Here is a 13,645-nt window from a genome sequence, read left to right as displayed (position 1 = left end):
CCTGAGGGCAGTCCCACAGCGATGCTGAAAGTATGGCAGGGTGAAAACATATGCCAGTTCACTGAACCGAGCTAATACCACATCACTTGCTAGCCTATCCTTACTGATTCTTAAATTAAGTTTTCTTTTATGGATTTGTTTTGTTTTGAGGATTTAAAGATTCTTGTCCCTTTCTTTTTGTAATTATCTTTTTGCACTGCAGCTGTGGAGCCGTGCATCTCTCCCCCGGGCTGTGGGGCTCAGGTAATGGCAACAAGCGCCGCACCGTGGGTCAAGGAGCAGGCACAAGAAAGGCTTCCACCTGGCAGAATCATATTTTATTCCGTGGGGAGACAACATTTCTTTGCAAAACACTCCTCTGGCTTTAAAATAATACATAATAACTATAGAATTACCAAATGTCAGGTAAACAAAAAGTTATTAAGGATGACCTTATTAGTTCTATCTGCAATTCGCAGAGCGAGGTAATTGTCAAGTCTCACTGTTATTAGGTTGAAATAATAGTTTTGGGACCATCAACATTAAAATTTCATTATGATGGGACAAAAAGGCTCATGTATAATCAATAGTAAGAATCCATTATTATTGACTTGAAATGAATGAAGCATGAACACATTTGTGCAGATACGAACAGTTAGCAATCTTTTGAATAATAAAGAATTAACACTACACAGATAATGTCATTCTGGGAATTGGACTCGAACTTAAATTGGTACATGTCTCTTTGTTATGAAGTCTGATTCACATCCCTTGGTAACTCCCATTAAGCTGTTTCTCAAAATAACGTGTCTACAATTTTGTATTCTCAGATCTGTTTTGTGAGGGAGGTGGCTGAGCAGCTCGGGGTTGTGGTGGAGTGTGCTTGGTCAGTCTCTGGATTTGGTGGTGCCACTGAGAGCATGACTGCACAGGGATGCTGTTGATGCAGTGGCCATGACTGCATGGGAGCAGGCTGGGAGTGTGCTATGGTTTTCTCCTGTCCTGCCTTGGGGCAGTGCTTTAGCACAGTGGTGTGTTGCTGCCTGCATTGCAGCTGCCAGGTTGCAAGAGGTAAGGGAGGTTGAATGCCAAATGGAGAAAAGTACAGATCCTCTGGAGTGTGCTGGCTCCTGGAGATGTGGCCAAAGCCACGGACATGGTGTGCAGTGTTACCTTGTCTACCGTACGTGACGTGCTGAGACAAGCTGTTCCCAGCATGTTCTTTTCTGTCACTGTGGGATATGTCACGTTGGTGTTATCATTAGTCTCTTGTTTTCCATTGAGGAGGTGGACCCAAAGTGCACTTAGTGACTTGCCCTTTTTTTTATGTGCTAAGTCTGATGCATTTTTTTTTTTTTTTAAATGTACTTTGAGTTTCTATAAACTAAGTGCCTTTGAAAGGTGTTACTTTAAGGGTATTTCCACCTTGCCTACAGACTAACAACTGCTTCTTAGCATTATCTTCTGGCTCCAGCTCTCTTGTGCTAGTTTGCAGCTGCTAAGATACCCAGAATCATTGGAATTAGCGGTTGAATTTAGACTGGTGTTTTATAGGGAAGAAAGTCTGGGTTGCTCCGTGCCTGTCTCTACTACTATAATGAAGAACCTTAGACATGTAGCATTACTTTGTGTTATGGAACGTCCCTCAATGCTCCTGCTCTCATGCCTTTTAGATTTCCTGGCATGGAGTACTATGGTAGAGTTTTCTATCCTGTTATGAAGCATCCCCACTCCGCTCCAGGTATTGGTTGTGCAAACTTACAAAAGCCCTCCATATGCATGCTAACCCAGCCAGAGAGCACCTAGGAACAGTCTCTTCCAGAAAATCTTCCCGTTTTCTCTAGTGCTGACTGTCTTCCCTTCTCTGGCATGCCCAGTTACTGAAGGAAATAGGAGAGTCAACCAATACCTTAAAAAGAAGAGATTTTGTGGCTTTGGCACTTGACAGGCTTGAGGAGACTTTCTCAGAAATCTGGAAAGTCACTTTTTTTTTTTTTTTTTTAATGTGAAATGGAAGTAATCATTTTCTTAGTCAGTGGAGAGGGAAGATAATTATTTATTACTTGCATTACAATAGCAGTGAGGACTCATTGGGCTAAATGCCCAGAAATTGAAAAGTTATTTAAGGAATTAAAAGTGTGTATTTTTTTTTTTTTTGAAAGGCACCAATAATAATACTTTAGATGGGAGCCCTGAGAGGCAAATAAGTGGTATATTGCAATAGCACCTGCTTTAATCCATTAGAATGGGTATAATTATGAAAGAAAGAAAGAGAGTGTCATTTCCTTTCAACTTTTACCAACAGTGCATTTCCTCTTCCCTATATTTAACTTTCAGCTGCTTTTCAGAGGTAAGAGAGGAGAATAATTGAGACACAAAGGACAGTAATCCAGCTGAGCAGCCCATCTGTTCCTGGGAGGAGCACAGAAAGGAAGGAAGGTACCACCAGTAGGGCCTTTAGATTCTGTTCTCTTTGCCTTGCAGTTGGGGAATATAAAAATCGGACCCTGTCCTTGGAGAAAGGGAAGTTTATACTGGTTTATTTCCAATACAGCCTTCTTCGAGAAGGGGGCTAGAAGAGGGAAGCCCTTAACATTTACAGAAACGAACAGACAGAGATCAAATGGTCTTAGAGCATGTAAACATATTGTTAATTGGCCTTAGTACTCAAAGCCTGTTTGACAAAGTGATGTACATGCATCCTTTTTCAATATTTGTCCTTGGGAGAGCAGATACAGTGGATGGTGGGATGCCCTCAGTGAGAGAGACTGAGGGGAAATTATGAAAAATTATGAGAGGTGACAGAAAATTTTTGGCCTGTTAAAGGAGTGAGTCACTTTCTCACTTTTTATTTTATTTTTATTTTTTTTTTGACCCATGATGTAAGACATTGGTATTTCATTTACCTGTCTGAGGTGAGACATAAGGAACATACAAGTGTTTTAAACTTAAAAAAATATGAAAATAGAGGCAATTCTTATTACTTATTTAGGGCTGTACCTCATTTTTGAAGCTGTTCTTAAACTTTTTCTTTTAAAAGCAAGAGATATATGCAGGGCACATGAAAACATTTAAAAGGTTCTAAAGAGCACAAGCCACAAATCAATGAGTAAGTTGTTCAGAACAGCACTAACAATGAATATAACTGAGGATATATAAATCTAGGGAGAAGGAAACCTTTTTTTTTTTTTTTTTTTTTTTTCTCATCTTGTCAAACCTCCTGCTGATTTATAAAATGGACAAGTTGCCAGAAAAATCATCAAAGTATGCCCACGAATTATACTGTAGTTTAAAAATGCAATACTATTGTATTCACAACACAGAGTATTCATCACAGATACAGCTCCATAATTATAATTATTAAACATAAATCCTCCAAACCAAATTTGCTACTTCATTAGATAAAATGATCACTGCAGAGTTTGTCTACCTAGAAGAATCCTATTTTTCTCCCGCTGAGTTGTCTTAACCTGCTTTTCATTTTAGTGCTAAAACTAATTTCACATAATCTATTTCAAAGCTGATTTTTCTAGCATAACAAAGTTTTCAGTTAAGTTGTAATTTTAAACCCGAAGTCTTTATTTTTCATATTTAAAAGTAGGAAACAGTCTTATCTCTTGTGCTTTCTCTGAGTGTCTACTTCCCTGCTATGCTGTTTGATCCCTGTTGACTTCTCTGTGTGTTTGCATTTGTATGCAAAAGTTCTTCTTGTACCATTATCAAGAACAGGTAATATATGGGAAGAATCTTACTTGAATTCTTTTCATGGGCAAAATATTTCAGTTCTGTCTTTCTTGTAATCTATTTCAGAAACTTTGAGGCATTCAGATGATAAAGATATAGTGTCTTCCATAAAAAGTAACACTTCAAGTAAAAGCATTTACTTATAGGTTGTAATTGTTTTTTAAGTCATATTTATAGGGGGTAAATGCAATGCAATTTACGATAGTTTAAACCAACCATGAGAATACTTCATGCTCGTAAACTGAGTTTCACTTCTAAACTGTTATGAATACCCAAGAGACAATGAATTTGCACACATACATTTTAAAACCTGGGTTTTCTCACCCCCCCCCCCCCTTTTTTTTTTTTTTTTTTTATACATGGAAACTACTGCTTTGCTGAATTGCTGCCTCATGTGTCTGGCCTTGTTTTATCCCTGTAGCATACCTGTGCCCAAATAATTGCAAGTGTAGGGACGGTCTAATTTTATTTTTTCTTTCTTATGAGCTGGAGAGCACATAATAATGCTGAAGAGATGCAAAGAGCCATTTTGATTATATTAAGGTAAGAGAATGTGTGAACTCAACAGAAACCCTTCTTGTATGACCCCTCCACTAAATGCAGCGCTTCGAATTAGAGAGAAGGATTTATTTATTTATTTATTTATTTTTAATAAGCAGTAATCTACTTACAGAACTGTTGGTACTGTTGTTTCTTATTCTGTATAGAAGCCAGTATAGTGACAGAAACTGTAAACTGTTACTTCTTGGTGCTTTATTTTTATTAGATGAGGGAAAAAAGTCTACTGGTTCTGCATATTTTAGCATCCTTCGTATTTAAAACAAACAATGACCTTCCTTACCTTCCCTCCAACCAATGAGTCCAGTTCAGACAAAAACAAGTTTGTCTAGCTGACTCGTCAAATACAATTTACAAAATTGATCATTTTTATTAAAATGAGATGAGGCAATTGTATCAATTCAGACCGAGTCTGTGAAAACAGTTCTAAAAATTTTGTAGTCACACAGATCAAATTGGCAAGAGCTGCCATGTTCAATGTTCTTCAAAACAAGAGGTGTGAGCCATTGAGAAATGGAAGGCCAGTCTTCAAAAATAAATCTGTTTGATTCTTTGAGTGCAAAAAGCATCTTAAAAATTTAACTTCTGTTTCTATGTCACTTTTTGACTCAAAAAGTGTTTTTGAACTTCAGAAAGACTGTGAAGTTTACCGAATTTTGAGTGGTAGTAGGAAGATTCTGATGAGAAATGTGTTCTGCTTACATCAGCTTCCAAAAGCTTCAGTCCTTGTTTAAACTTGTTCTGGTCTTTGATCTGGCAGATGGACTGGAAGTTTTTTGTCATATGATAATTTATTATTATTATTTTTTAATTTCTGCCACTGCGAAGATTTTGTGAGAAAATTCCCTCTCACCTGGCTCCTTTCCCATCTGTTCTCAGAGAACGCAGGTGAACAAGAGACCTTGACTTCAGTGGGACCTAGATCTGGCCTTCAAAAACGTGGGATGGAGGGAAGGGAGGAAGTTCCAACACCGAGTTCTACAGAACATTTTGATCACAGAGAGTCTTGTTAGCCAAGCCACAGTTTTGTTTTGTTTTGTTTTTTACTATTACAGGCTTGTCTTACCTAAAACTGTGTAGAGAATGCTGTACGAACTTAGAAGAGGTGGTTTCTCAAATACTGTAGTTGTTTAGATCCCCTTGTTACAATTAACTGAAAAATGATCGTGCTTGCTGTTGGTACCTATTTTCCCTGTGATGTTTGAGCTTCCATTATGGCATTTGTTGTATCATGTAATATAAAGAGTTCTTTGTAATCACATTTTGACAGACAGCTTTAGCTTCTGCCTTGATTTTATGTCATGATGCACTACGTGATTTTACTGTTCTTGAGCAGCCCTCTTTTTAGGGAATGTGCAAATGCCACATGTAAAAATGAATTCAAATTTGTACCGATGTGTTTTCATATTTGTCATACTCACATATCAGAGGTATAATTGCACATGTACTTGACTGAAAGCCTGTCTAAATATCTTAACAGCTGCACTGTCTCAAGTTGGTTTAACAAAGTCTTTGGTTCTTTAATTCCCACTTTAATGTTAACAGAACTGAACACTTTTAGAATGGGATTCGTCTCACTTATTATACAGATCAAGAATCTAAGTGCCTAGACTAAGCTAGTTTCCTGGCTCTCATCATGGGTATGCAAAAATACCGCTAGATTTGTCCCACTTATCTCAGAAACCTTGACCTACTGACTCCTCTCCAGTGCTTGTTGGGAGGGAATGATGGCCCTTGCGTTAAACACCTCAATGTTAAATTTAAACATAAACATCTAGCTTCTGTTCTTTCACCTCACCAGTTAAAATAACATTTTCTGAAGATGTAGACTTCTTCATATTCAAATTTCACTTTTTTTTTTTTTTTTTTTTTTTTTTTTTTCAGAGATGGTAACATAAAAACAAATACTGTTTTCTACTGTAGATCAGAGAACTGTTGAGGGCAGGAAATATACTGGCAATGAGAATTTCAGATCTCTCCATAAGCACTGCATGAATATCATGCAGAGAAATACCATAGAAATCAAAGTTTCAGACTCTGTCAGTGACTTTCATGGAGCAGCCAGCTAAGGATTGCACCCTTGACTGGGGCTTGAGCAGCCTTTATGAACGGGTACAAAATCTTGTATGGAGAACTACTAGATAAAGTCACCGTGACATACATAGGTGCATATTCCAAAAAATCCACTATGCTTGTGTTTCCCTTTGAAAAAAGGGATTTATGTGAAAATGAGGAAGCTTATTAAAGAGAAACTAAAACAGGGACAGCCAAGAGAATTAAATCCTTGCATGCAGCCTAGATGCCACTCAATAACAGTGTATTGGAAGCACAAGGACAATACATAATGACTGAGTGTATAGGTTTGAGAAAGGATGGAAAGTGTTTAGGGTAACTACACATTAGGGTGATGAAAGGTTGCTAGAAGCAAAAAAAAAAAAAAAAAAAAAAAGTGAAAATGTGTTGTCCTTTAAAAATCAAGTCCAAATTGAGAAAATAGAAAACAAAGTTCTTGTGAATTTTGAAATAGGATGTCGTGGACTAAAAAGAGTTAAGGCTAATGTGTCCTCCAAACATTAGGAAGTGGTCTGCTGAGGCTGTTCAGAGTGGTATGGACAGGAGGTGACTAAAAGGAATTGCAGTTACACCCTGTGCTGAGTGTCTGGGCATTGCAGTATAACATAACATGCAGTAGATGAGGAACATGGCAAATAATCCATTTCACATTTAAAATGGGAGGCTCTGAGGTGATTTTCTTGACTCAGGAGAAGAATTGGCTTGCCCTGGAGCTTGTGTATTGTGGAGAGATCACCATGTTGTGGTGGTCACTGAAGTCATTTCTAGCATGACCGAGCACTCAGGGTGGGGTGGCTTTGTTGTTCTTTGTTTTGGTTTGGTTTTCTAGTGAAAGGAAAAAGAATACTGGTTTTGAGAACCTCTTGTTGGATTTTTGTTTGTGTGTTTTATCTATTCAATTCCCCAGGAAATTGACTCCTCTGATTATAAATTCTACTTGAGCAAGCGAGTGTGAGTGGTTTGTTTTCCAGGCAAGGAAGATTCCCATTGACCAAAATTAGTGCCATTTGGAGTTAGCTGATGTTTATCTGTGTATGGCCATCTCTAGAGACTGCTGCACAGAAAAGGGTGTATTTTGTATTTTAATCCTTAAAGGATTAAGGAGTTAACTCCTCCACTGAGCACAAGCATATGTAAAACATTCTATCAGTAGAGGTATCCTTTAAATCCTGAAGTTCTCCAAGTTGCCTCTAGTATTCAGGCTTGGTTCATAGTACTTTTTGCTCATCCAGATCTATTGGACTGGGCTCACGTTGTGCTTTTTCCCCATTTGCAGGAAAACATTCATATGTTTTTTCCACTTGCCACTTTGCTTTTGCTGATTGCCCTCTGCTCTTCAAATCATTCGTGAGTGAGGCCTGATGGGGCTTTTAGGACTGATACCTCTGTGCTGACAATGAGCGAGCAGTTCTTGTATTCAATAGCATGTGTTTGGTTTTGCAATCTGTCTTTGTTCCCATAGAACCAACTGTTTAGTCAGCTCTGTCCATTAATGGCAGACCACCTTGTATCATATTTATTTTAAAAACCATGGGAATATTGTTAACCAAAATAGCAAAATTGGAATACATTCAATCCAAAGAGATTTTTCTCCTCTGCATTCAAGGCATCAAAATTATTCTTCCATCAAAACATAACAATTGTTATGAATGATATCATAATACTGTGAACTGCTTAAGAGCTTCCACTTTAAAACTGTAATGGGCCATGCAGACAGAAGGGGAAAAAAAGGCTAAAAGCATAAATTGAAGATAATCAATGTGAATAGACCTTACCCATTGTGCAGTTTGAATAGGATAAGCACACATTATCTGGCATAATTGGTTCATGTGATTTTCTAATTGAAGAGAAGAAGTAATTAGAGCCTAATTGAACCAAAGTAACACAATGTCTGTCAGCATTTCTCCTTCTACCACACATTATATTATTACCTGTCATCTTTTGCTTTAGTGGGACTAAAAAAAAGAGGGGAAAAAAAAAACAGTATAAAACGTTTTGGAGTTTTCCTCGCCAAAGCAAAGGTACAGAAAAAAGACACTAAATAAAAACAAGTAAGACCGTGAGTAACTATGTACATCCATGTGCTTCTAAACTAGGAGTGTTCCATTTGCCTCATTAAGAAATAAATTGCATTTTGTAAAGTGATGTTATGAATTCAGTCTTATTAAATCGTAGGAAGAAGAATATTTACATGATATTTCTTTTGACTCAGGGCTCTGTACTTTCCACTTTGTCTTTCTAAATGAAGAGTTTTGCAGTGAAAAAGATGTGGTTGCTGTTTTTAGCAAAATGATGGAGAAAACCGTTGCAGACGTCTCTTGCTGGATTTTTATATGGAAAAAAAAAATCCAAAATTGTCTGACATGAGAAGATGCAGTCTTCTCTAGTGAAAATTAGAGGTCAGTCCTCTTCATGTTGCAAAGCTTGTCAGGTTTCTTCCCCGTCATCCTGATATCAGCTATTAACACACACTGTTAGTATGAGAAATGATGTCTCTGTAACCCTTGAATGCTTTTGTAGCTGTTGCTATATTTTGTTTTTTTTTTTTCATTCCTGCATAGTAGTCTTCAAAGCGTGATAAACTCTTATTAGTGTTCTGCTGCAATGATTGCACAGGTCAGAGGTCCTTTGACGTTATTTGCTGTTCCAGGTCTTCAGACACAAGCTTCTTTCTGTCCTGATTTTGAGTTGCCCCAAAACTTGTGCTGGTGGAAGTGACAGCTGTTGCTAACGCTCACCTTTCTGTCAGGTGTTCCCAGTTGCAGGGTACCTTTTTTTTGTTTGTTTGTTTTTTTGTTTGTTTGTTTTGCATCCATGGGAATCTGAGAAGGTCTGGTCAGCAGTAATGGTGCTTTCTAGATTTAAAAACCTTTTGCTGGAAGCTGGAGATTGGCACTGTGAGAACTGGTTTGCCATGACTACTGCAATGCAGCCAGCTTGCGACCAACAAGGGAGGGGAGGCTTACTGAGGTATCTTTCTCACCAAAGTGAATGAAGAACAGTTAGAGACTAGAACAGCAGAGGGATTTCTAAAAAGGTTTTTTAAGCTTTTATATCTGAAGGGCCTAAATTCATGAAATGAATAGAAAGGCATTTATTTTCATCCTGGTGCTGTTTCAGAATCAAATAAGAGGTCTCACCATACAACTATGTCATTGTCTGGTGAAAACTGTGCTATCCTGTGTTGATGATGGGGTAGGCTTGTGCCATCCAGCAGAAAGAGAAATTTTATTGAGAACAGTGGGAAACGGTAGAGGAATAAGTGAGTCTGAGTACAAAAAAGGGTAATTGTATGCAGGCTTATACACAACTTCAGGATGTACAGAATGGGGCTGTATGTCTCGGAGCCAGGCAGGCAACTAAAACTGAATGACTTATACTAGAAGAAGAAATGAAAGTACTTTTAACTTTTTTTTTTTTCTTTTCTTTAAAAATACTGGAAAATGATTGGCTGTATTTCCTCAATGAAATCTGAGGCAGTTCCTAGCTCTACCAATGCACTTAGAGAAATAATTTGGATGGAAAGGCTTTGTGGAATTTCTTCCATTTTTATTCTGTGGTCAAAATTTGACACGCTGCCCCCTAGTATGTTCTGGAAAGGTTAGAAAGATGTTGTCCATTGGTATTGTCCCAATGGTAGTGGTTTCTGTAAGTTATTTTAATGGTGTTACTACTTACTTCTAAGCAAAGGAAACACGGGCAGTGGAAGACAACAAGAGTCTACAAATGACTCTAAACTCAGAGCTGAATAAATTGACTGGGCAGAGGCTTTGGCTGCCAAATTCCCAAGGCCAAGCCAAGTGCTTTCATTTAGGAGAGCCGACTTGTTTTGTTTGTTTCCTTATGCTGGAATTTGGTTCATTTTCCATGAGAGGAAAGATTTCTATTTGATTCTCTAAACGTTGAGTTTAACTTTGGAACTGAAAGTTCAAGAGCTTTGCAGCCTGCAGCATTTCTTCTTCTCAGCATGGCAACAATGGAAGGCTCTGGATGCTCTTAATGACACCTTCTAGTTTTTCACATGTATTCACTTTTCCATTTCATGTTGTGACATTTTAGGTAGAATCTGTTACCCTCCCATCTGCTGTTGACCACCACTGGGGCCAGGCTCATTTCTGAATGTCATTTACTATTCTGAACTACATGCTTAGTGATGGATCTGTAAAAATGATTTGCTACATCATGTTGCTTTTTTCTAGAAGTGAGAAAGAATTACACTTTTTAAATAAAACACTTTAGACAAAGTAAATATTAAAATAGTAATGTTCCAGATGCTGCCACTGCCGAAGATGCATCCGTTCCATTTATCAGTCTCTTAACATGTGGGCTTTTTTTCTCCTGTATCTCTTGGGTAAATGCGGTGCACTTTGTCTGCATGGAGTAAAAATTGAATGTAATGACACGCTTTGCACAACCTGATGGACACAAAGGGACTAAATCTGACACCTGGCCAGGTGGAAATTCCCAGAGTGAGGGCTCTAAGGCTGAGCCAAACACCTGACTCTTGCATCATCTCGTTTGCTCTGATGTAAGGCATATGTTGGCAGCTGAGCATTGAACGTGGTCTTCCCAACCTGATCAACAAGCACATCTTGCCAGCTGATAGCACTTAGCCCTCTTCCTTCCTGACCTCCAACTGTCTACATAGTCTGTGTATGGCCCAAGTCCTCCCTGAGGACTGAGGGACTGCAGCCATCTCTCTGACAACCACTACTTGTGAGAGGTATGGACAGCAGTGATGTGAGCTCTACAGGCTTACCAAATACCCCCCTGCCTTACTGCTTACCCTAAGCTTCCATTAAGCCTGATCTAATGCGTCTTCCCTTCTGTTGATTAAATTAGCTTGATTAAGACTAGCATATATGACTATGCTCCAATCATATGCCCTGGCTGATTGCAGTGTCAATATGTGTGTAGTTAAACTCTGTTTTGCTTTGCTTAAGCACTGTGAAACTTTGACTATCTTTAATAGCTCTACAATTTATGCTCATTGACAATGGATGCAAAACAAAATGAAATTCAGATTGTAGTGAACAGCCTCATTCAATCTATGAGTTTAATTAAATGAGTCTCTTCAGGAATGCTAAATATGAAAAACTTCTTTGCAGAAGAGACAAAGCTACCAATGTATTATGAAGGCTGCACACCCTGGAAGTGAGGTTTTGATCTTTGTGTATGTTCTTCTTTTTGTTTGACAATACATCTCAATAAGGTTTTACCACCAATGCCTTCTGTTCTCCTTGAGGCATATTGTGCTGATGTTTGAATGTGTAATTTTAAATGCTTCTCTGTGTTGTCAGCCGTAAGTGTGGGTGGAAATGTGTAAAGATCAAATGGATATCATCTGTGTTCCCTGAATGCTTTTCATCTAATTCTTCCAAAGCTTGCAACTGTTGAGGACATTAATGTGGAAGAGTAATCTCAAAGAAAGTCAAAGGCCAAGCTGTTTTTATTTTTCAATACAATGGGCCTCATTCATTTGGAAATTGATGGAAAATTAAATTAAGCATTTGCATGTACTGTAGATTGATGGAGGTCATATTTCCAACTCACTTTACAATTACTTACATTGCAGGCTTCCTCACAAAGCAGATAAGTACTATAGGTAATCTCACTTAGGGCAAATGTGGCAAGGATAGTTGTTTGCAAGTGCCCATAATATTTAAGTTTGATTTTTACAGTCCAGAAACACCAAGAATCTAACTGTGGAACCTAAGAGTACTATTTCGCCCCCAAATACAGCTGCGTCAAAATAGAGTTTCACGTATGGCTTTGGAAGGTTGGGGGTATTTTGTTCTTCTTCAATTACGAGTTGTTATTGTTTGACTCTTTTATTTGCCTTAATTAAATGGGGAGAGAGTGAGAGAACCTAATGACAATGACTGGATATTAAAACTCTTCTTTATGCACCTTCCCCATCTGTTCCTTCCAGTGCAAGAATTAAGGAGCATCATATACTTTTTTTTAATATTTTTTTTTCCTAAACGTGTAGGCAAGCTCCTACTCCCTGCTGCAGGGTGTTGTTCATGGTGAAGTTTACAAAGTTTCCAAGTGATTCAGAAGATCCATCAATCAAAAAATCCATCTAGAACTAAAGAATAAAAAGAACCATTTTTGGCTCAGAAAATTTAAGGAGATGTAATGGCTCGAGACTGAAGTACCTCACAAATATTCTTTCCCTCATTTTACATTCTCCTTTTTTCATCCACCGTTGATCAGAGCTAAGACAGGCTACTCAGCTAGACACATCTTTTTTTGTGCTATATTTGCTCTTAGCTAATTTAGGCTGAACACAAGGGTGTAGTGCTATTCCATTTAACTGCATGGGCATCCTCTCTTCTCAGATTCCTTTCTATGCTGTTACCTACTAAATAAAATTGTTCTAAGGGAAGAAAAGACAGGCTTTAAAACTCATCTCTTCTGCTTAAATTAGATTAACTGGATTTCACCACTAAATTTAATAAATGTCTACAAAACATTCCTCACAAAAGGATTTGATATTTTGTTAATTTGAAATAATTTTGATCCTGTCTTGTTTTTTACCTCATTAGTCTAAAGATGGCCACAAAAAATGTAGCAAATAAATATAAAATCGTTAGCTATGACAAAGCAGCTCTGTAGATTTTACATAGGAGAAGCCTAAGGTGCTTACTTTGAAAAAGTAATGAACATGGGCTTATAAGAAAGTTTTTGATTGATTTACTGAGATTATTGTTGGTTATGGGCTTTTAGAAAATGTGGCTCCATTGCTCCTTGATGTTCAGCAAAACAAACGAGCAAAAACAAACAAACAAAAAAAACCCAACAACCTAACAACTGAACCCTTGAGGAGCTGTTGTGGACACTGGATGATTTTATTTTCATTCACTTAAGGGGGCTGTATATCAGATCTCAAAAATTAGTCCTTAGAATTTTTATTCTATTAAAATTAATGGTTAGTGCTGCAGCATAGGACGTCAGTCCTCTTGTCCTGTTGAACTTGCTGTTCAAGCTGTTGAGGGAAGAGTGATATGTTGTACAACTCTGTCCTCTTTGGGCCAGCTAAGGCATTAAGTGGAGATGCAGGACAAAGGTATCCAAGGGCAGCAGCTGCATTGTAGAGCCTTGGCTAAGAACTGGTCTTAGTCTTCAGCAGTGGCACTGTGAATTAAATGTCCCCTGGTCACACATGCTAATGGCAGAGCAGCTTCAATTCCATCTCCAGCAACAGAGACAGACAGTAGAGATGAGAGTCCATCCTTGTGCCAGTAGCATTTATGGTAATTTTGGATGCAGAATGGAAAAAGAGAGA

General features: G+C 38.0%; 1 long non-coding RNA gene across 1 annotated transcript; it reads left to right on the top strand.

The window, feature by feature from the left end:
- Window positions 1–200: 200 nt before the first annotated feature.
- Window positions 201–6,066, top strand: LOC106019960 (uncharacterized). Its single transcript, XR_001195229.5, has 4 exons — window positions 201–243; window positions 2,317–2,418; window positions 4,210–4,266; window positions 5,161–6,066. It is a non-coding gene; the product is annotated as an uncharacterized lncRNA (long non-coding RNA).
- The last annotated feature ends 7,579 nt before the right edge of the window (window positions 6,067–13,645 follow it).

Source organism: Anas platyrhynchos, chromosome 5, assembly GCF_047663525.1.
Source record: "Anas platyrhynchos isolate ZD024472 breed Pekin duck chromosome 5, IASCAAS_PekinDuck_T2T, whole genome shotgun sequence".
NCBI classification, from domain to species: domain Eukaryota; kingdom Metazoa; phylum Chordata; class Aves; order Anseriformes; family Anatidae; genus Anas; species Anas platyrhynchos.
The sequence above is the reverse complement of the archived record's forward strand: the minus strand, read 5'-3'. Positions and strand labels throughout refer to the sequence as shown.